The sequence below is a fragment of the Gossypium arboreum genome, chromosome 11 (assembly GCF_025698485.1).
Source record: "Gossypium arboreum isolate Shixiya-1 chromosome 11, ASM2569848v2, whole genome shotgun sequence".
In the NCBI taxonomy this organism is placed as follows: Eukaryota; Viridiplantae; Streptophyta; class Magnoliopsida; order Malvales; family Malvaceae; genus Gossypium; species Gossypium arboreum.
In genome coordinates, this window is record NC_069080.1 from 123,155,623 (window position 1) to 123,178,274 (window position 22,652).

At 32.7% G+C, this 22,652-nt stretch overlaps 1 pseudogene; it reads left to right on the plus strand.

The window, feature by feature from the left end:
- Nucleotides 1-775: 775 nt before the first annotated feature.
- On the plus strand, nt 776-10,572 carry LOC108478895 (ABC transporter C family member 3-like; annotated as a pseudogene).
- The last annotated feature ends 12,080 nt before the right edge of the window (nt 10,573-22,652 follow it).

The window sequence follows — 22,652 nt, forward strand, 5'->3', positions numbered from 1 at the left end:
CAATACTAATAATTTGAGAATCCAATAATTATTTGAAATATAGGGATGAATTTAAAATTTGAGCAATAAATTAGAAATATTATGTTGAAATTAAGTCCTTCGTCCCTCGTTCCTGTTAATTTAGTATTTTGTTAGTTCTGGAAAACTGACAGTAAAGTAAAACAAAGACTTTGATAATTAATGCTATATTTTATGTTTTCAGAGTAAAAAATCACGTCTTTCCCCCCTCCAACTTCCTTTTTCACGTCTTTTTCTGAGGTTCAGTGCGTCTCACTTCTGCTCTCTCCGCTTCCAATCTTGCTCTCCACGCATTTCTCTTCTCCAAGTATTTTTCTTGGTCTTTCTTTTTTAGTCTCATTTATATATATACACAAAGCCAGAAGCCTTCAAACACTTGAAACCAATCAAAACTTTTATCCAAACACACAAAACCCGAGTTTTTTCTTCAGCCAAAGCTCCAAAAAAAAAAATGGAACTTTTTCCTTCACAATCATCTTTACTAATGAATTCAGCTACTAGTTTTGATTTTCTACTAAAACCCATTTTTCTTCATGGGTTTTCTGCTTCATTACACTTAGTTTTGTTGCTTTTATTGTTAATCTTGTGGGTGGTGAGCAGGGTTAAAAAGGTTAGTAGGGAAGGTTCAAAGGAAAGACAGGTTTTATGGTATAAGCAAACATTAGCTTGTTGTTTTGTTGTTTCAGTTTCTAATGTTGTCTTGTGTTTGTTAAGTTACTTTTATTGGTATACCAATGGTTGGTCAGAGGATAAGTTAATGAGTCTTATTGATTACGCATTGAAAACACTTGCTTGGGGTGCATGTGCAACATGTGTTTACATGCATTGTCAATTCTCCAATGAACAAAAGAGGTTCCCTGTTGTGTTGAGAATTTGGTGGGGTTTTTACTTTTCAATTTCATGTTATTGTCTTGTTATAGACATTGTTCTCTTCAAAAAACATGTTTCTTTCCCAAGCCAGTATTTAGTATCTGATGTCTTGTCTGTTGTTACTGGTTTGTTTCTATGTATTGTTGGGTTCTTTTTAAGAAATGAGGGTGAAGATACCCTCCTTGAGGAACCCCTTTTAAATGGAGATTCTAGTGTTACTAATGGTGTAGTGTTGAGTAAAGAAAAAGGGCGTGATATCAGAACCCCATATTCAAATGCTGGTATTTTCAGATTCTTACATTTTCTTGGATAGGGCCTCTCATTGTCACGGCAATAAGAAACCATTAGACCTTGAGGATGTTCCTCACTAGATAGCCATGATAGTGTTATTGAGGCTTTTCCAAAATTTAAAACAGCTTGAATCACCGATAGTGAAGGGAATGGTGTTACCTCACTTAAGTCGGTGACTGTGACCGTTTCTTTTCAAATTGGAAAGATATTCTTTGGACAGCTTTGTTTGCATTTATGTACACGGTGGCTTCATATGTCGGTCCATACCTCATCGACACTTTTGTTCAAGATCTGAATGGGCAAAAGGAATATAAGGTGAAGGGTATCTTCTAGTTGTCGCTTTCTTTGTTGCCAAGCTAGTGGAGTGCTTGTCCGAGAGGCGCTGGTTCTTTAAGTTGCAACAAGTTGGACTTAGGCGAGGGTCAGTATTGGTAGCAATGATATATAACAAGGGTTAACCCTTTCGTGCGGTCGAAGCGAGCTATACCGTGGGGAGATCATCAATTTCATGATTGTTGATGCGAGAAAGGGTGGGTGACTTTAGTTGGTACATGCATGATCCATGGATGATAGTTTTGCAAGTTGCTTTGGCCTTGTTGATCTTGTATAAGACCCTGGGGCTAGCATCCATTGTCACATTCATTGCTACTGTACTTGTTATGTTGGCAAATATACCTTTGGGGAAAATGTTGCGAAGTTTCGGGATAAGTTAATGGAATCAAAAGATACAAGGATGAAGGCAACATCTGAAATTTTGAGGAATATGAGGATTCTTAAAGCTGCAGGGTGGAAATGAAGTTCCTCTCCAAGATTGTTGGGCTCGGGAGCGTCGAGGAAGGATGGTTAAAACGATTCGTTTATACAAATGCCATGACCGCTTTCGTTTTACGGGTTGCACCATCCGTTGTGTCTGTAGCCACTTTTGGTGCTTGTAGGTTCTTAGGAGTCCCACTTGAGTCGGGAAGATCCTATCTGCACTCGCAACATTCGAGATTCTTCAGAGCCAATCTACAACCTTCCCGACACAATCTCAATGATAGCTCAAACAAAGGTGTCACTTGATCGAATTGTCGCCTTCCTCGGCTTGATGACTTGCGACTGGTGCTATAGAGAAGCTACCAGTGGTAGTTCGATACAATGATCGAGATTGCTGATGGGAACTTCTCTTGCGACATGTCATCCCCTCATCGCAACACTAAAAGATATAAACTTGAAAGTTTCCCATGGCATGAGTGTTCTTGTTTGTGGTACGATCGGCTCGGCAAGTCAAGTTTACTTTCTGTGTTTTGGGAGAGTTCCCAAAGACATCAGGAACTCTTAAGTTGTGTGGTACAACAGCCTATGTTGCCCAGTCACCTTGGATACAAAGTGGCAAGATTGTAGACAACATATTGTTCGGTAAGGAAATGGACAGAGACAAGTATGACGAAGTGCTTGAAGCTTGTATCCTCAAGAAGGATCTTGAAATTCTCCCTTTCGGTGATCAGACGGTTATAGGCGAGAGGGGAATCAATCTGAGTGGTGGACAAAAGCAAAGAATACAGATTGCTCGTGCTCTATACCAAGATGCCGATATCTATCTGTTTGATGATCCTTTCAGCGCATTGGATGCTCACACCGGATCTCATTTATTTAAGGTAATGTCTTCCTATGATCATATGGCATGTATTTTAAGAGTTCCTATAGTTAATTTAGTTGAAATAGTTATGTACGAGCTCTGAGTATCTCGTTTAATCTTTTCAATGGCAGGAGGTTTTACTAAAGAATTTGAGATCAAAAACAGTGATTTATGTCACTCATCAAGTTGAGTTTTTACCAGCTGCTGACTTAATTTTGGTGAGCTATTGTTTACATTATTTTCAGTGATTTTCATCATGTCTTAGATTCAAGAAATAATTTATTAACAGGATTCAACTTATATTTACATATTTTCTAGGTGATGAAAGATGGGAGGATTGTTCAAGCTGGAAAGTATAATGATATTCTCAATTCAGGTACTGATTTTATGGAACTTGTGGGTGCACATAAGAAAGCTTTGTCGGCCCTTGTTACTGTTGAAGCAAGTTCGGTTTTTGAACAAACTACCAGTGAAGGAGAATGTGATATAGGTACTGTTAAAAATAAAATAGAATAAAAATAAAGAACACATAAATTTTACGTGGAAACCCTTTCGGGAAAAAAACCATGGGCAGAGGAGAAGAAAATTCACTATGTCGAAAATTTTTACTCAAATACAAGAGGAATAGACTATGTCTATTTATAGGCTTGCAAAGCCATATTCTAGTAGGATTGAAACACCTTATCCTAATCAATATAAAATAGATGGAGTTTAATAAGGTTTAAAACCTTATTCTAAAATAAAATAAAAGAAGTCTAGTTCTATATGGATTTTACTTTTATTTTATTTTCCATCGTATTTTATTTAAATAAGAATTTGGGTCACTTAATTCTAACAATCTCCACCTTGACACAAATTCTCAATGAACAAGTTCTTCATCGCGAACTTTCAATAAACAAGTTCTTCACCTCTTCCAAAAACCCCTTAAGGGTTTAACTTCAACAATGAACACCAACCAAGTCTAAGCAATGCTCAAACTTGGTTATAGGAAGTGACTTAGTCATCATATCTGCAGGATTTTCATGAGTGCTAATTTTGCTCACAACAATATCACCACGAGCAATAATATCACGAACAAAATGATACCGAATATCAATATGTTTTGTTCTCTCATGAAACATTTGATCTTTTGTAAGAAAGATGGCACTCGATCGTCACAAAATCTGTCTGATTTGAAGGTCTTCATTGAGTTCACTAAATAGTCCCTTCAACCAAATAGCTTCTTTACAAGCCTCGAGAATCGCCATGTACTCGACCCAGTGGTAGACAAAGCGATCAGTAGTTTGCAAAGTGGCTTTCCAACTAATTGCACAACCTCCGATTGTAAAGACGTAACTGTGAGAGATCTTCTTCTATCAAGGTCTCCAGCAAAATCAGCATCAACATACCCTATAACTCCATCTTTAGTTCTTCCAAACTGTAAGCAAACATTAGTAGTGCCTCGTAAGTATCTTAAAATCCATCGAACGCTTTCCGGTGTTCTTTACCGAGATTCGCCATGTATCGCTAATCTGACCGATCGCATATGATAAATCGGGCGTGAACAAACCATAGCATACATGAGAGATCCTCTCGCACTAGAGTATGGAACATGTGACATGTACTCAATCTCATTATCGATTGAGGAGATAAGGCCGATGAAAGTCTGAAATGGTGCTAAAGGAGTACTAACAGCTTAGCACTCTGCATATTGAACACCAAAGAACTTTCTCAATGTACCCTTCCGACTTAGGTACAATTTACTTGCTTTTCTATCTCGAGAATCTCCATACCAAGTATCTTCTTTGCTGGTCCTAAATCTTTCATCTCAAATTCTTCACTTAGTTGGGCTTTAACCTTTCTTATCTCTCTTTTATCTTTTCTTCGCTATCAACATGTCATCAACATAAAGAAGTAGATACACAAAAGAACCATCACTGTTTTCTTAAAGTAGACACAACTGTCAAAACTACTTCTTTTGAAATCATGAGAAGTCATAAAGGAATCAAACCTCTTGTACCATTGTCTTGGTGATTGTTTCAAACCGTAAAGGGACTTTTTCACAAGCAAACATAGTCCTCTTTTTCTCGAGACTATAAAACCCTCTGGTTGTTGCATGTAAATATCTTCCTCAAGTTCTCCATGCAAAATGCGTTTTACATCTAACCGCTCAAGCTCCAAATCATGCATGGCCACAATACCAAGCAAAGCTCGAATCGAACTATGCTTAACAACCGGAGAGAACACATCTGTGAAGTCCACTCGAATTTGATCAGTAACCCTTTGCAACAAGCCTTGCTTTATATCCGGGTTCTTCAACTCCAGGAGTCCCTTCTTTCTTTTAAACACCCATTTACAACGAATGCCTTTTTACCTTTAGGAAGTTTTACAAGATCCCATGTTCTTTTTTTGTGGAGTGATTCCATCTCCTCTTGCATAGCAAACATCCACTTTTCGAGTCTTCATAGCTAATCGCCTCAGTATAATTAAATGGCTCTTGATTCGCATCTATATCTTCAGCCACATTTAAAGCATAAGCAACTAGATCAACCTCGGCATACTTCTTTGGAGGTTTAATTTCTCTTCTTGTCCTGTTTTTGGCGATAGAGTATTGCGGTGAAGAAGCAACTCTATTCTCAATTTTGTATCTGGCTTGAGGAGTTGATTCGTATTAATCGATGCTCCACCGCTTTTGGTTTTCTTTATTGGAAGAGTCTTTAAGAGATAAGTTAGGTAGCATAGCGTTTCATCAAAAACAACATCTCTCGCTAATCACAACTTTTCTATTTTCAGGACACCATAACTTATAGCCTTTTACACCACTTTATAACCAAGAAAACGCATTTAATGGATCTCGGTTCCAATTTTCCATTATCAACATGAGCATACGCAGGACACCCAAAAATCTTTAAATCGAATAATTAGCGGGATTACGGACCATACCTCTTGTGGAGTCTTTTTCTCAATGGCAACGGATGGAGATCGGTTGATCAAAAACATGCGATTGAGGTCGCTTCGCCCAAAATGACTTGGTAAGTTGGCATTTGACAACATACATCGAACCTTCTCCATGATCGTTCGTTCATTCGCTTACGCAACGCCGCTTTTGTTGTGGAGTATGACGAATGTCAAGTGTCTCATGATCCTTCCGACTTGCACAATCTATTAAACTCATCGAGCGAACTCTAAGCCATTGTGCATGCGGAGGTATTTTATCTGCTTTTCCGTCTGCTTTTCAATCATAATTTTCCAAGACTTAAATGTGGAAAACACATCGCTTTTACTTGTGAAGAACGCCCAAACTTTTCGGAAAAATCATCAATAAAGGTTAGCATATAATTAGCTCCACCTCTCGAAGGCACTCGGACGGCCCCACGATCGAATGGATATACTCCAACGTTTCCTTCGTGTTATGGATTCCTCTAGTGAATCGAACTCTCTTTGCTTCCCAAAACACAAGGTGCTCACGAAATTCGGTTTGCAAATTCCTTGCCCATTAAGAAGTCCTCTTTGCTTAATTCGCCATGCCATTCTCACTCATATGCCCTAGGCGCATATGCCAAAGTTTAGTAATATCATCATCGACAAGGAAGAGGAAGCGGCAATTGCATCACCATAATGATAGAACCTCAGAAACATATAACTTGGCAATCTTTCTTTGCCCTTTCATCACAACAAGGGACCCTTTGAAATCTTTAAAACCCCACTTTCATTTGTGTATCTGCACCTTTTGAATCAAGAGTACTCAACGAAATTAAATTTCTTTTCAATTCGGAACATGCCGCACGTCACTAAGTGTTCGACAACTCCATCAAACATCTTAACTTTAATTGTTCCAACACCGCGATTTTACATGAAGCATTATTTCCCATCAAAACAACACCTTCAGATCATCGTTTCATAAGTTGTAAACCAATCCCGATTGGGACTCATGTGGAAGGTGCAGCTGAATCAAGTATCCACTCCTCGCTTACTTTAGAATCATTGATGAAGCAACTAGAAGTTCACCATCATTGTAGTCTTCTACAACATCGACTTCACCGAATTTTCCATCTGTTTTCCTTTTGATTCGCACCTCCTTTTAATCTTATTTTGTAGCTTATAGCACTCAGATTTAATGTGCCCTTTCTTCTTGCGAAGTTGCAAGTTTTACCTCTGCTTGAAGATTTTGATCTACCCTTAGATTTACCACGAGGATTCCGTTCTGTGTTCTACCACGATCATCATCAACATTCCGGTCTTATCTCCCACGAACAATGAGACCCTCTCCACGAGAGTTGGGTTTAACCACAAGATGCTTCATCTTATCATACGAGGTTAAAGAATCATAAACCTCATCAACTGTGAGAGACTCGCGGCTATATAAAATCGTGTCTCTAAAGGTTGAATAAGACGGGGGCAACGAACAAAGTAGAATCAACCCTAGATCTTCCTTATCATCTTGAACCTCCATGGCCTCCAAGTTTGAGAGAATTTCTTTAAACATCATTAAGTGTTCGTCTCTGACGCACCTTCCTCCAAACGATGAGCATAAAGACGCCGCTTCATATGCAACTTGCTTGTTAGAGTTTTCGACATACATATTTGTTCTAGCCTCTTCCATAATGCAATGGCGGTTTTCTCTTTCATCACATCCTGCAAAATTTCGTTGGACAAATGCGATGTAATTGTGTTAATGCCTTTCGATCCTTACGCTTCTTCTCTTCATCTCATTAATGTCGAAGGCATCTTATCTATCCTAGCAGGGGCATCCTCTAGATCCATCTGCAAGAACCGCTTGCATCTTAATTTGCCACAACGCAAATCGGTGTTGCGATCCAACAATGAATTTCATACTTCAAAGACGCCATTACCGTGATCGAGATGAATAACCCTAAGCTCGATACCAATTTGTGAAAAATAAAATAGAATAAAATAAATAAAAACACATAAATTTTACGTGAAACCCTTTCGGAAAAAAACCACAGGCAGAGGAGAAGAAAATTCACTATGTCGAAAAATTTTTACTCAAATACAAGAGGAATAGACTATGTCTATTTATAGGCTTGCAAAGCCATATTCTAGTAGGATTGAAACACCTTATCCTAATCAATATAAAATAGATGGAGTTTAATAAGGTTTAAAACCTTATTCTAAAATAAAATAAAAGAAGTCTAGTTCTATATGGATTTTACTTTTATTTTATTTTCCATCGTATTTTATTTAAATAAGAATTTGGGTCACTTAATTCTAACAGGTACTACTAATGGGAAAGTGCAGAAAGAAGAAAACCAAGGTGACAAGAGCGGTAAAGTAGATGATGTCGGACCAAAAGGACAGCTTGTTCAAGAAGAAGAACGAGAGAAAGGACAAGTCGGGTTTTTGGTCTACTGGAAGTACATCACAACAGCATATGGAGGAGCTCTTGTGCCTTTAATATTGCTTGCTCAGATTCTCTTTGAGATTTTTCAAATAGGCAGCAACTATTGGATGGCTTGGGGATCACCGATGTCAGCAGACATAAAGCCTCCTGTTGGGAGCTTTACACTAATCATGGTCTATTTGGCTTTGGCCATTGCAAGTGCCATTTGTGTCTTTGCCAAATCCATGCTTCTTGGTACAGCTGGATATAAAACAGCCACTCTCCTCTTTAAAAAGATGCATCTTTGCATTTTCCGTGCTCCCATGTCTTTCTTTGATTCTACACCGAGTGGAAGAATCCTCAACAGAGTAAGCATCTAATGTTTTTCCTGTATGGATACAAAAGATCCGATTTATCTTCATGTTTGTTGGCATTTTTCCCCTTGTTTTTAAAGGATTGTAAACTTTTTTGCTGCCTCTTATAGGCTTCTACAGATCAAAGTGCAGTAGATATGGACATCGCGCACCAAGTTGCCACATTTGCTTTCTCAGTTATCCAGCTACTTGGAATCATTGCAGTCATGTCTCAAGTTGCTTGGCAGATCTTTATCATTTTTGTTCCAGTGATTGCTACCTGCATTTGGTATCAGGTAACTCTTGCAGAATTGTGGCTATGCAATGCATGAAATCATGAACTTCTTACAATGCAGCAACATATCGAAAATCTCGAATTTTCTACTTTGTAAAACTCATTTAATCATTACCTTTTTGCTGAACAAAAGGAATGCTCATAAACTTGTAATCTCGCAGCAATATTACATATCTTCTGCACGAGAACTTTCACGGCTGGTTGGAGTATGCAAAGCTCCAGTAATACAGAATTTTGCTGAAACAATTTTAGGAGCAACAACTATAAAGTGCTTTGATCAAGAAAAAAGGTTCCAAGACATTAACATGGCACTGACCGACTCGTATTCTCGTCCAAAATTTTATGTTGCTGGTGCAATGGAATGGCTGTGCTTCCGCCTGGACTTATTGTCTTCTGTTACTTTTGCCTTCTCTTTATTCTTTTTAATCTCTACACCAGAGGGAATTATTGATCCCGGTAAGTAAATGCAGATTCATATTGGCACCTTTGTTGTCTACTAGATAACAAATATTCTAGGAGAATGATTTGATGCGTTTTTCGTTCGTTTAGCTATTGCCGGGTTAGCTGTGACGTATGGACTCAATCTAAATATATTGCAAGCTTGGGTGGTATGGACTATGTGCAATATGGAGAATAAAATTATATCTGTTGAGAGAATACTTCAATACTGTAGTATTCGTAGTGAGCCTGCCCTTGTGGTGGAAACGAATCACCCAGACCATTGTTGGCCATACCATGGAGAAGTTCATATTCGTGATCTGCAGGTAAGGCAGTGTTGTGGTGTTCTATGATTCTGTTACCAATGCATTCGCCGTATTAAATAAACAATAATGGTCTCAATGTAGGTACGATATGCCCCGCACATGCCACTCGTGTTGCGAGGCCTGACCTGCACATTTCCTGGAGGGTTGAAAACCGGTATCGTAGGGAGAACTGGCAGTGGTAAATCTACTCATACAAACACTTTTCCGGATCGTTGAACCTGCATCAGGGCAGATCATAATCGATGGTCTGAACATCTCATCAATCGGGTTGCATGATTTGCGTTCACGACTCAGCATCATCCCCCAAGAGCCTACCATGTTCGAAGGGACTATACGAAGCAACTTGGACCCTCTTGAACAATACACAGATGAACAGATTTGGGAGGTAGGTTCATTTTAGTAAAACACTGTCTTTTATGATCTGTAATCCAAGTCTAACATCCATCATTATTGTGTTTTAAAGGCATTGGATAAATGCCAACTCGGGGATGGAGTTCGAAACAAGGCCGGCCGGCTCGATTCTTCAGGTTCGATCCTTCTATCTTATAACACAAATGAGTTCGTCTTCTTTTGCCGAAGTTATACTTTGTATGATTATTGTTGTGCAGTCAGTGAGAATGGAGAGAATTGGAGCATGGGGCAAAGGCAGTTGGTGTGCCTTGGGCGTGTACTATTGAAGAAAAGTAAGATCTTAGTGCTCGACGAAGCGACCGCATCAGTGGATACAGCCACCGACAACCTAATACAGACGACGTTAAGGGAGCATTTCTCGGATTGTACAGTCATAACAATCGCTCACCGAATAACTTCGGTTCTGGATAGTGACATGGTTCTGCTTCTAAGTCATGGTTAGTAGTAACAGTATGCTCTGCTTATTCTGATGGATTCTTTGAAGTTCATTTCATTTGAATAAAAAAAAAACATTTGTTTTTGCAGGAGTTATAGAAGAATATGATAGTCCATCAAGTTTGCTGGAAAATAAGTCTTCATCATTTGCACAGCTTGTAGCAGAGTACAGTATGAGATCAAATTCTGGTTTTTGATAGAAACTGGATTGAATTAGATGATAATGATGATGATGATTGAATTAGTAATTTTTTTAATTTGTAATTGTGGATGTTTTTATTTTTTTTTTGTGCCATTTTCTCTGGCTAATAAACTTTACCAGCCTCCTTGGTCTAAGGGTGAAAGAGTATTATACGTTAAAAAAAAAGAAAAAAAAGAGGAAAATGATAATTTTATAATAATTGACAAAAAATGTTAAAATTTATGAGATAAATTTAATTAAATAGTATGACATTAATCTAAAATATAACAGTATCTTTTAAATGGCATGTTGAATCAATTTATTATTGGTTAAAAACTTCAAACAATTGAATTTAACCTGAACTTTTCTATTCTATCCGCTCATTAAATGCAATAGTTCAAAGTTTTTTATATGTTGGGTGAAAATGTCATATTATGTTTTAAATTAATACCCATATATTGAGAGGTGATATATTCTTTTTAGAGAAATCTTTTAAGTGTTCAAACCCCTTAATAGATCGGTATTATTCTTGAATTGAGTTAAAATTTTATGTTTCGGCTATGAAAAGAGCTCAAATTGAAAATGAGATTTATAGAGTGAAAGTATCTTATTGAATTATGCAGAGATGATCAAGTAAGTACCATTTGTGTCCTTAAATGCCATTTAAGGGACAAGGGTTCAAACTGTTCAATGTTTAGATTTTATAAATATTTTTCTGAATTTTTTTATATATTTATTTCAATTTTTTATATTTTCAATGTGTACCTACATCTTTTTTTTTTACTTTTTTACATAATGCCGCCACATGATATTTTGTGATTGACTATAAGAATTTTTTTTTAATGCCTACAAAAAGTTGGACTAAAAAAATATAAGGGAGGCATACTTTAGAATTGGGAATTTGAGTGTACTTTAATATTAAATTTGGACAAAAAAAATTTAGATACCAAAAAAAAAAACAGGTATACTTTAAAAGTCAAACCGTGAATTAAACCAATAAAGTTGGCTTTTTATTTCATTATGCAAAGGACTGTGAGGCTTTCATTTGGAAGCCAAGGCATCGTAAGTAGACTGTCAACTAAGGAAGTATCAACTTTTAGTCAAATGTTTTAACTGCTATGCTACTTTTTAAGGCACCATTTGGACGAAGAAATAGTAAATCACAAGGCAATGCTGTTGGTTGATAAGTCATTCATTTGCACATAAAAGAGCCAAGACCAAGAGGAATATTTTCTGCTTAGGCAGAAATAGAACATTATGTTTCTTGTTTCTACCATTTAATAACACCTAACTTCACAGTTTCTTTGTTTGTCAGTGAAATGAGGCTACTGAATGGCAAAATTAATCAAGTGCAAGCTCTCTCTTGGAGCCTTTATGCATTATGAGCTCTAAATCTGATCAGTCATTTTGGTTTTTTCCCCTAAGAGACCAAAATCATCAGACAAAAGGACTTGGTGGATTGCATCAGTACCTGATGTTGTTTAGGCCTAACTGTCGCATTCTCTAATGAAGAGGGGTAAGGTAATGCATGTAAAGAGGTACAGTGGAAATGTACTGCAGCCATAGGTATCCATTTTTCTGCCTTCTGTTCAATCATATTCCCTGTTAAAAAAAAAATGGGAAAATATAAGCATGTTATCAATGTCCATCATTTTAAGCCTGTGTTATTCTTCATGATCATCTTTCATTTTATCTAATACATAAATGTTATCTTCAGTTGTTTAATTTGCCACGATCTTGAATTGAATTTCACAATCACTTATTAGTCTTTTTACTTCTGTCATCTCATTAGTATTTGACTTAAATTTATCGCTTGTATTTTTAGAGCAAATTTATCACATGCTTTTGTCATGAAATCCATGCTAGTTTGCTTGTTATTCACAGAATTGGATTGAGAACATGTTCATGATATGGACTTATAGCATGTATGTTATTTACTCATATAACCGTATGCTTCTGACCCTACAGCTGATGATTAAAGGTTAGCTGAGTTAAGTTTTCAACTCCAAAACAGCTCGCGAACCTACGTTCCCAGTTGATATTATAAAAACTCGCCGGTTTAAGATCGCAACCTCCTAGACAACTCGCGGACCTAAGTTCCTAGTTGATATTATAAAGGCTCGCCGATTTAATATTGCAGGCTCCAAAATAGCTCATGGACCTACGTTCCCTGCTGATATTATAAAGGCTCGCTAGTTTAAGACTGTAGCCTCCAAAACAGCTCGCGGACCTACGCTCCTAGCTGATATTATAAAGGCTCACCGATCTAAGATCGCATCCTCCAAAACAACTCGCAAACCTATATTCCCAACTGATATTATAACAGTTCGAAGATTTAAGATCACAGCCTCCAAAATAGCTCGTGGACCTACGTTCCCAGCTGATATTGTAAAGGCTCGCTAGTTTAAGATCACAGCCTCCTAAGTAGCTTGTGGACCTATGCTCTCAGCTGATATTGTAAAGGCTCACCGAATTAAGATCGTAGCCTTCAAAACAACTCACGAACCTATGTTCCTAGCTAATATTGTAAAGGCTTGCCAGATTAAGATCACAGTCTCCAAAACAGCTCGCAGACCTATGTTCCCAGCTGATATTATAAAAGCTAGACGGTTTAATACCGTAACCTCCAAAACAAGTCGCGGGCCTACGTTCTCAACTTATATTATAAAGGTTAGTTGATTTAGGATCGTAGCCTCCGAACAGCTCGTTGATTTAAGATCATGGTTGATATTGAACAATTTTTTTTGAGTTCGTTGATTTACAAATTCTTACAGGAAATACAGTTTGGAGTATTCTGCATTACAATTTTTGTAACGTCCCCTAACTCCATACCGTCGCCGGAATAGGGTTACGAGACATTACCAGTCAGTGCAGTACAATACAGATATTAATTAAATATAAACGTTCAGACTCATCATAATTTTAATATGTCGTCCTTTTAATTGGCCCTCGCGGTCCAATATGAACAGTAAAATCAATTCGGAACTAATTTAGAATTACTACGAATTTTTCTTTCAAATTTTAAATTCATACTATATACCATTGCCAACTATAATTTACTTATTTTATCAATACTTTCACAACCTAAATGACTCTCATAAGACATCCTAGGTACATGCCATTACCAATACTCAACATACTTTACCTCATTGAATTCGGGATCGGCCTGGAATGCTGATTCAACGGTCTAACCTTAACCTGCGCACGGAAACAAACCGTACGCTGAGTATACTCTCAGTGGTATTTCTATAATCCGAACACTTAAACAATTATAAAACATATTAATTTTTATATATTGAACTATTCAAACTCAATGAGTATTCAAACATTCACTTTCCAACCAATGTTTTGGTCTACTTTAAATTCAAAATCATTTATTATTTTTCAATAGCAATTAATCAATTAGTAATATTCATTAAACAATCAGTCAATCAGAACGATTATTTATTCACTAACAGTTAGTTATTCGGTAACAATCAATTATTCAATAATAATCAGTTACTCAGTATCAATCAATTGATCGGTTATCCAGTAACAGTCAATTATTCAGTAAAAATTAGATATACAGTAACAATTAAATTATTCAATAACAGTCGATCTTTCTAGTTCCTTTATTTACCCTTATTAACATGACTCAGACCTAGACGGATACACGGATCCAACCAACACACCAATACGACACATAGTGCCTCATCGGTAAAGCCGGAATAATAATGATAACGATGCAAAGATGGTACACAGAGTACCTCATCGAACAAATCCAAACAAGAATAAAGAATGTAATAAAGAAACAATATCCGACACACAAAGTGCCGAATCGGTAACAAGAATTGATAAGATAAATGAGTCGACACATAAGTGCACGATCGATGAAGCAAGCAAAACCCGTACTCTTCCATATCCTATGGCATGCGAACTATATCCGACTAGCCCGACTAGTTAATAGGGTATTTAATTCACTTTTCAGTTTTCAATTAATTCATATTTTAATTAATTAACTATATATTTTCAATTCAATATAATTCCATTCACTTTTCACTAATAAATATTCAATTTCACAATAATCACAATTTTCTATCAATTTCATCACACTTCCAACTACATTTATTTTCCAATATAACAAATATTTATTATTCAATTTCCACATCAATATTCATTTCAATTCAAACATTCGTATATATTCATAAATTAATTCAATATAAATTTTCACACACTAAATCAATTCATTTCAATTATAAAGACACAATACAAATAATTCACATCTTAATTATCTATCATAACATTTATCCAAAATTCAATTATCATAATTGCACAATATCTCATTCACACACATGTATATATTTATAATATATAATTCAATTTAATTCAATCAATATAAATTCATCACATACCAAACTAATCCATTTCCATTATAAACACAATAATTCTCACTTCAACATTTATTAATTGCATTGAATAAAAAATATAACAATTAATAGCTAGGTTCTGATTATAGAAATACAAATCGTAATTTTCGAGCTAACTCCCGTTGTCTTTGTCATTTTCTTGCTTAGCCGAGATTTCCCGAGACAACGTTAGCTACGGAAATTAAAACAATTAAATATCAATACACTAACATTCAATTTTCACATTAAATATTTCAATTTCTATCCAACTTTTGCCTTAATTCCAATTTAGTTCTAACTAAATTCATCCATTTTCTATCTCAATTTATACCTTATTTCTATTCAAATTCTAACTAAATTTAAACTTTAACAACAAATTTTCAGCATAAAAATCATAATTTTGAATTTCTTTCAATTTAGTCCCTATTATACAAAATTTATAACTTATTCTACAATTTATTCTATCTCCCACTTCTAGTTAGAAATTCTATTAATTCAATCCCTAATTCACACCTTTACTCACTAAAATTTAATATCTAAAAATCTAATATCTTCCAAAATTTCAGCACATACTTAATAGTATTTTGTTCTAGTTTCATTTAAACTCAAAATTACAAGAAAATGACTTAATTTAACTTACCAATTTAAAATTGAACCTTGAAATCCTTAAATTTCTTCTTTTCTTTTCTTTCAGCTTCGTCCCTATTCTGTTTCTATTTTCTTTCTTTTGTTTCTTTAGTTTATATATATATATATAATATAATATAATATAATTAAAACATAAAATATCTTTATTATATAATAATATATTAATATACTAAACATAAAAAATCTTTGATTTTCTTCGCGATAAACCGCCTCAATTTATACTTTTGTATAATTTCCTTTTAGTACTTTTTATTTTCTTTTAATCTATAATTCAACTTTTACCCTTATTCAATTTAGTTCTTTTCTTAATTACTCTTAATTAAGCTAAATTCACTCAATTAAACTCTAATTAACCACTCGACTAACTTCATAAATATTTTTAATAATTATTTACTAATCCATTTTTCAAAAACAGAGACCCGAAAATACACTTTTCTGATAACCTTAAAATTCGGATCGTTACAATTTTTTACTCTTTTTCCATACTATCAGACAACAAAATTTGTTCAATAAGGTTTCAAGTTAAAACTTGTATAGTAAGTCCCAAGTTACACACATCATAAGTGTAACTTTATCTTAGAAGAGTCACTTTATACATTTTCTTCGATAAGATGGGGGACAAATTGTTATATAATAATAATAACAACCCGACCCAGAATCCAACCGAATTACCTGACCTATATAATAAAACTCTAAGGCACAAGACTAAGGGAGGTTTCCTCTTCTTCTCTGCTTTTGGTTCTCTACTCCTACAGAATTAAACTGCTCAACCCTATCTCTTTTCACAACTGTTGATCTAGTGCATCAACACCTTCTACTAAATAAATTGTCACTTAAAATTGCGTCTACCATGTTATCAATTATTTTTTATTTATTATCGAATCACATAAAGTTGCATATGACTTACTTTATTATGCATAAATCTATTTGAATATTTATTTAACTCAATCACATAAATTATTTAAAATTTTTTAATCAATTTGATTTGACTCAATTGGATATTTATCTTCTCTTTTTTACCTTAAATCGAGTTGGATATGAACCCTAATATGTGAAGTTGGAAGGTGGGTTTTGTTTACCTGTTATGTATCCTTCCAATGGAGTGATTAAGAAGATGAGCACAATGATAGGGTCCTTGAGAACATGGTAATAAGCACAAAGAGAAAAAAAGATGAAGATGAAGGATGAATAAGATTTGATTGATGTTTTACTACTTAAGATTTAGCAATAACGAGATCTTGAATTTTCAAATGGAGAATGATTAACATAAAAGCTATCATCCAAATTAATTAGATTTATGTTTGATATATTGACCTCTTATAATTTTATATACGATTAATAAATCAAATGATGACCCAATATTTGACTGAAGTTAAATAGATTTAATTTTATTAATTTTAAATGATGTATTTTCATTTGATATATGAATAGTATAAATTATCGTTTTAAATATTAACACTTAATTTAAACTTCAATTTCCAATGCATTATAATTTTATTATTTTAAGTCAAATTTAATTTTGATATTTATAAATTTAAATTTATTTTTATACAATTTAATAATCATCTTATTAACTAGAATTATTTCTAGCCAAAGTAAGTGTTGAGGTAAATTTTATTTTATTTTAAACCCCCCTCAAGTAATTGGTGGATTTATAATTTTTTATTGGATTAAGTTATTTGACTGAATTTATATGTGACATTGATTTTTTATTCAATAATTGTAAAAAAATATAATTATTTGGTTTAATTAGTGCCAAGGGTTTAAGAAAATTGTTATTATATTATAGGAATTGAATTAAATTAAACTTTCTTGATCGATTTAGTTATTATATTATTAAATAAAACTAAATAAATTCAAATTGTAACAAAAGTAATATTTACGGTCTTGAAATTTATTTTTCAATTACAGTTAAATTACAAATAAAATATTTCATTTACAAAACAATAAAAATTTAAAATTATTAACTTTATTAAACAGTAAATGTTAACTTATTCCAATTTAGTCTTATTTAATTTGTTTAATAATACATGAACTAAATTAATTGATTTCATAATAGAAGGTCAAATTTAATCATATTCTTACAATAGAGGACCACTCAAGTACATTCTCTTTTTTCCCCTTTTTTCCCCTGCTTACGTTAAAATAGATGAAACTTCAATCAAATTAAAGTTTTTATACGTTAATCAAATGCTTAAGGATATTTTTTAAAACAATTGCCTCGACATTTTAATAAAATAGTTAATAATATTATGAGTTTGAACTAATTAATAACATTATAAAAGATTATGAAATTAAAATCAAATCCGGAATTAATCACAACCTTGACCTATTATTATATGATTAATTGATCTCTAAATTTGAAGTTTAATGACATTTTTGGAGAAGGCGTGTGTAAAATTCGAAAAAATCGAAAAAAATTTGAATTTCAAGTTAATCGAATCGAGTTATTCAATTATTTGAGTTTCAAGTTCAAATCGAATTGAATTTTACAATTCAATTACATAAATAATTCAATAATAAATTGGCATAAATACTTTTTGGTCCCTATTAAGTTTGAAAATGAGCAAATTGATCCTCTCAACAAGAATTACAAAAAAAATTCAAAATAATTTTCAAATTTTCAAAATATTTATAAAAATTTCAAAAATATATATAAAAATATATAAAGAAAGTTAAAAATTAAAATTTTCTAGAATAATAATTTTGGGATCTAAATAAATTAATTAATGATTTAAATTTATCATACTAAATTATTTTTTATTATTTTGCTTTGAAATTTTTCTCAAATATTTATTGTTTCAAATTTATGTGCTCTAACATGAAATTAGTTATACTGTAATAAAATTTTTATTTGACATGTTTAATTTTTAATTTAACTCAAAAATTTCACTCGATTCAAAAAATTTCAAATCGACTTAGGATGGTAAAATAGAACTCGCCAACTCAATTAATTTAAAATTTTTTCACTTGATTCGATTGAACGCTCACAACGCTCCCCTCTACTTTGAAACAGAAAGTGAGACATCATGCAGCAACATTACACTGGGCCATGTCTGAAATAGTGAAAAACTCTCATGAAGATGGCTAAGTAGCTAAAGCAAGGATCCATGAACTGAAATTCTGGATATCAATAGTGAAAGAAACCTTGAGGCTACTCACACTTGTTCCTTTGAACATCAGACAAAACATTGAGAACTGTGTGATCAATGGCTATGGCATCCCTTCAAAGTCCAATGTTCTCATTTAATGCATGGGCTATATAAAGGGATCCTTCTTGTTGGGGAAAAGGTGAAGCGTTTTGGCTGAGAGCAGCTCTATGGTGGTTTTAATGGAGGAAAGCTTGGGTACATGTATATGTATATGCCATTTGGTGGTGGGGAAGCAAGGGGAAGCCAAAAAAATTGTTAGAAGAAAGAATGGTTTGTCCTTATTCTCATACCTTATTCTTCTTCATCCAACTAATAGGGTACTCTAGAGGTCTTTGTACTATAACGTGAAATGTATTTTTGGTTTCTACAAGTAAAATATTCTCGTACTTTAGAAATACATGCAAAATGATCATTTGTATAACAATTGAAGGGAAAAAAGGGTTAGTTTTATGAGGTGGAATTAATTAAATGATGTGGTATTAATTTAAGATATAACGTGAGTTGTTCACTTTTATCTATTGTACTTTAATTCTAACTATTACATTTAATCTAACCTTTTTCTTTTCTTTTCTTTTTTTTGAATATAACAAACTCAAAGTGCTTACATCAAACTACTGGCTAAACCTAGGTCTTGTAAAATCTCCTTAGAAATCTCCTAAAAAATTTGGACACCTTCCTTATTCACAGAAATCAATTTGGCGATCTCATCGACAACTTGATTATTCTTCCTGGGAACATACCTGAAAAACCCAATCTTCCATATTTTAATATATGTTTGGTTCTTCTAACCAAGGCTGAATTTGCATCCATTAATTGCCTATCTTCAATGACTTTAATCACTTCCATACTATCAACAATCTCTCATATCTCCGTTCATTTAAAATAGTCAGCTCATTTAGAATGCCCCTCCCCTAAGTAATGGTTATAACCAAGAATCTGGTCCCCAACCTAATTTCACAACACTCCCCCTAACTGATGCATATCCCTTTTCATGCATATTTCCTGGTTTCATATCTTATTGGTCGATTAAATACATCCAGCTACAATCGAGTAAATGAATATCCCACCTCATATATTAAACTTATGTTGTATCATTTAATTGAGTTAATCCCATAAAATTAACAACTTTTTTTTCAACTATTACCAAAAATATGATCTTGTTAATTTATCTACCTGCAAGCATCTTTATGTTTATTTTAAAAGTATAAAAACTAAATGCATTCTTCATTATAGTACAGGGACCGATATAGTATTTTTACCAATAATTCCCTATAATGGAAAATTGGAAATTTGTTTGGTAGTATATTAATAAAATCAAATAAAAAATGACATTTGTGAATCCAAAGCTTGGTTCAGAATCGAATCTCAACATTGTATCTCCATATTTTTTTTATAGACCCCAAATCATTGATTTCTTTGTCCCCCAAAAAAAAAAATTAATAATTGATTTATTTGCATTTTAGCATTTCCAGGGACTTCCATTTTTCAAATAGTTGTTGGAAACTGAAAATTGGATCAATTAAACTACTAATATATCCTTCTTTCCTTGATCCCAAAGCAAAGATGCTTTTCAACTAAGGTTCACTGCGCTAAATGCTTTTAAGTTTTAAAATGTTATAGTTGAGTACTTAAAATATCAGTATTTTATCAATTACGTCCTTGTGTCAATTTAGCTTATCAGCTTGGGCTGCAAGGGCAACATTAGAGGAGGAAAAGCAGGGCCTTGGTCCCTTGAAAGTGAGAATTTTCTCTTTTATTTCCTTTAAAAAATAAAACGATAAGTTAATTTAATTGTAAAATTTTATTTTGTTCCTTCCAAAATGAAATGTATATAGTTTAATTTCTCAAGATATTGTAAAATTTAATGTTTATATAGTGATAAATTTACATTTTAGCTCTCTCAACAATTTATAATTCAAATCCAATCCTCCCCAAGAAATTATTTCTAGCTTCGTCATTGCTTGGTCATATTGTAAACATATGTTTAATGTCATCTTTGATATGACGGGTTTAAAAAAAAAACCCTCTTAAATTTTAATGTTATTTTTTAAAATATGCAAATATGAACTGGTATTGATGGTTAAACCGGCGAAAAGGCCTAATCAATATAATACTGATATTTTGAAGATTAGGTTAAAACATTTTGAAATGTAGGACCAATTTAAAATCTAAAGATAATTTGGGGGATAGTTTAGTGAATTGAACAATTTCAAGTATTCCAAGTTTGCTTTGGTGGTTGGAGCAGGCAGTAGCATCTTTGGTTTCATCAGCTGCAAATTTTGTTTACTATATTTAATTTGTTTGGAAAACTAAACTCCCACTTTTTACAAGGAGATTTATTTAACTGCTAGTCAGAGTTTTGCTTGATAGCATAGAAAATAGGAAGCTACAAGTTGATTTTTATTTTTCAATTTTATTCTTAAATTATTGACTCGTTTAATATAAAAAAATTTATGTCACTTTTGATCCACTGTAATGGAGTAATATTCTTGTTAAGTTGAATGGAATTAATATTGTAATACCATAAGAAAAAAATACTGAAATAATCGAGTATCTTTAGCGAATTTTTAGATAAATAATTATTGTTATTATTATTAAATTTTAATAGGATTATTATTAAATATAATTTAATAATAAATAATTTAATATAATTATTATTAAATATAATTTAATAATATTCTTAATATGATTATTTTATATTAAAATATTTCAAATATTTTATTTTATATTTTCTGAATCAAGTTTTAATTATTGAGGTTTATAGTTTGTTTTGTTAATATAACTTTTTTAATTAAATTTAGCTCTTAATCTTTTAATAGAGTTAAATTTAATAATTAATCTTTGAGAAAGAGTTAAATTAATTTTTTAATTTAAAATATTAACTAAAAATTAAAATTTTAAATATGGCAACTCTCATTGCAGTTAAAGTGCTTTTCATGCTTTTTTTTTTATGAAAATTTTATAATTTTTTAGTTGAGTTTTTTTTTGAATCTTTTCATAATTTTAAATCATTTGTTTACGTGGTATATAAGATAAGTATTGTCATGTTAGATTGTTTACGTGAACTAACACGCTGGTTGTCATATTAATTTTATTAAAAATTAATATTTTAATTAACATAATTTTAAAAAAATTAATTTAACACTTTTAAAAGTTTAATGCTCGAATTTAATTAAAAGAAAGTAATCCTGATTCAGGTCAATAGAAATGAGAGTTTAGAATTGGGTTGGTTAGGATCAAGCCTCCACTAGGTTCCAATTTTTTTTTTCTTATTTTACTGTTGGCAAATTTATAAAACATTTAAATATATTTTATATTAATATTTATATTTTTTATAATAAATTAAAATTTTAAAATATTTTTATTTAAATTGAATTTGGGTCAAATCAGATTGGCTTGAGACATAAAAATCTTCGTTTAAGTCTAAATCTAATCATGTCAGGTCTATTCGATCGGGTGAACTTCTCAACCTATAAATAAGTCTAATGAGAGTTAATTGAGCTTTGTTCTGTCCAAATTTTTGAAAAATTTCTTAAATCTTGATGTTTAATTAAATTTACATCTTCGTTTTAAGATCTATACCTTCATATATATATATTTGTTATTAATTATATATTATCCATATAAAAGGAAAGGTCCTTTGGACTTTCCTTCGTTCACACGTGAATTAACTTCTTCTTTTCTTTTTCTTTTTCTTTTTGCAGTATATAGTAAAATAGTCAATTTTAATAGAAGATTTTAATCACTTTAATAATTAGATTTGAAATTTTAAAATTTAAAAATAGAGAAATTAAATTTTAAAAATAAAAATATAAAATTAAATTGTAAATATACAAATAGTACAAAAATTTAACTATATTTTAATATTTACTTTATAATTTAATTAAAATAATTAATCATTAACCTAACAC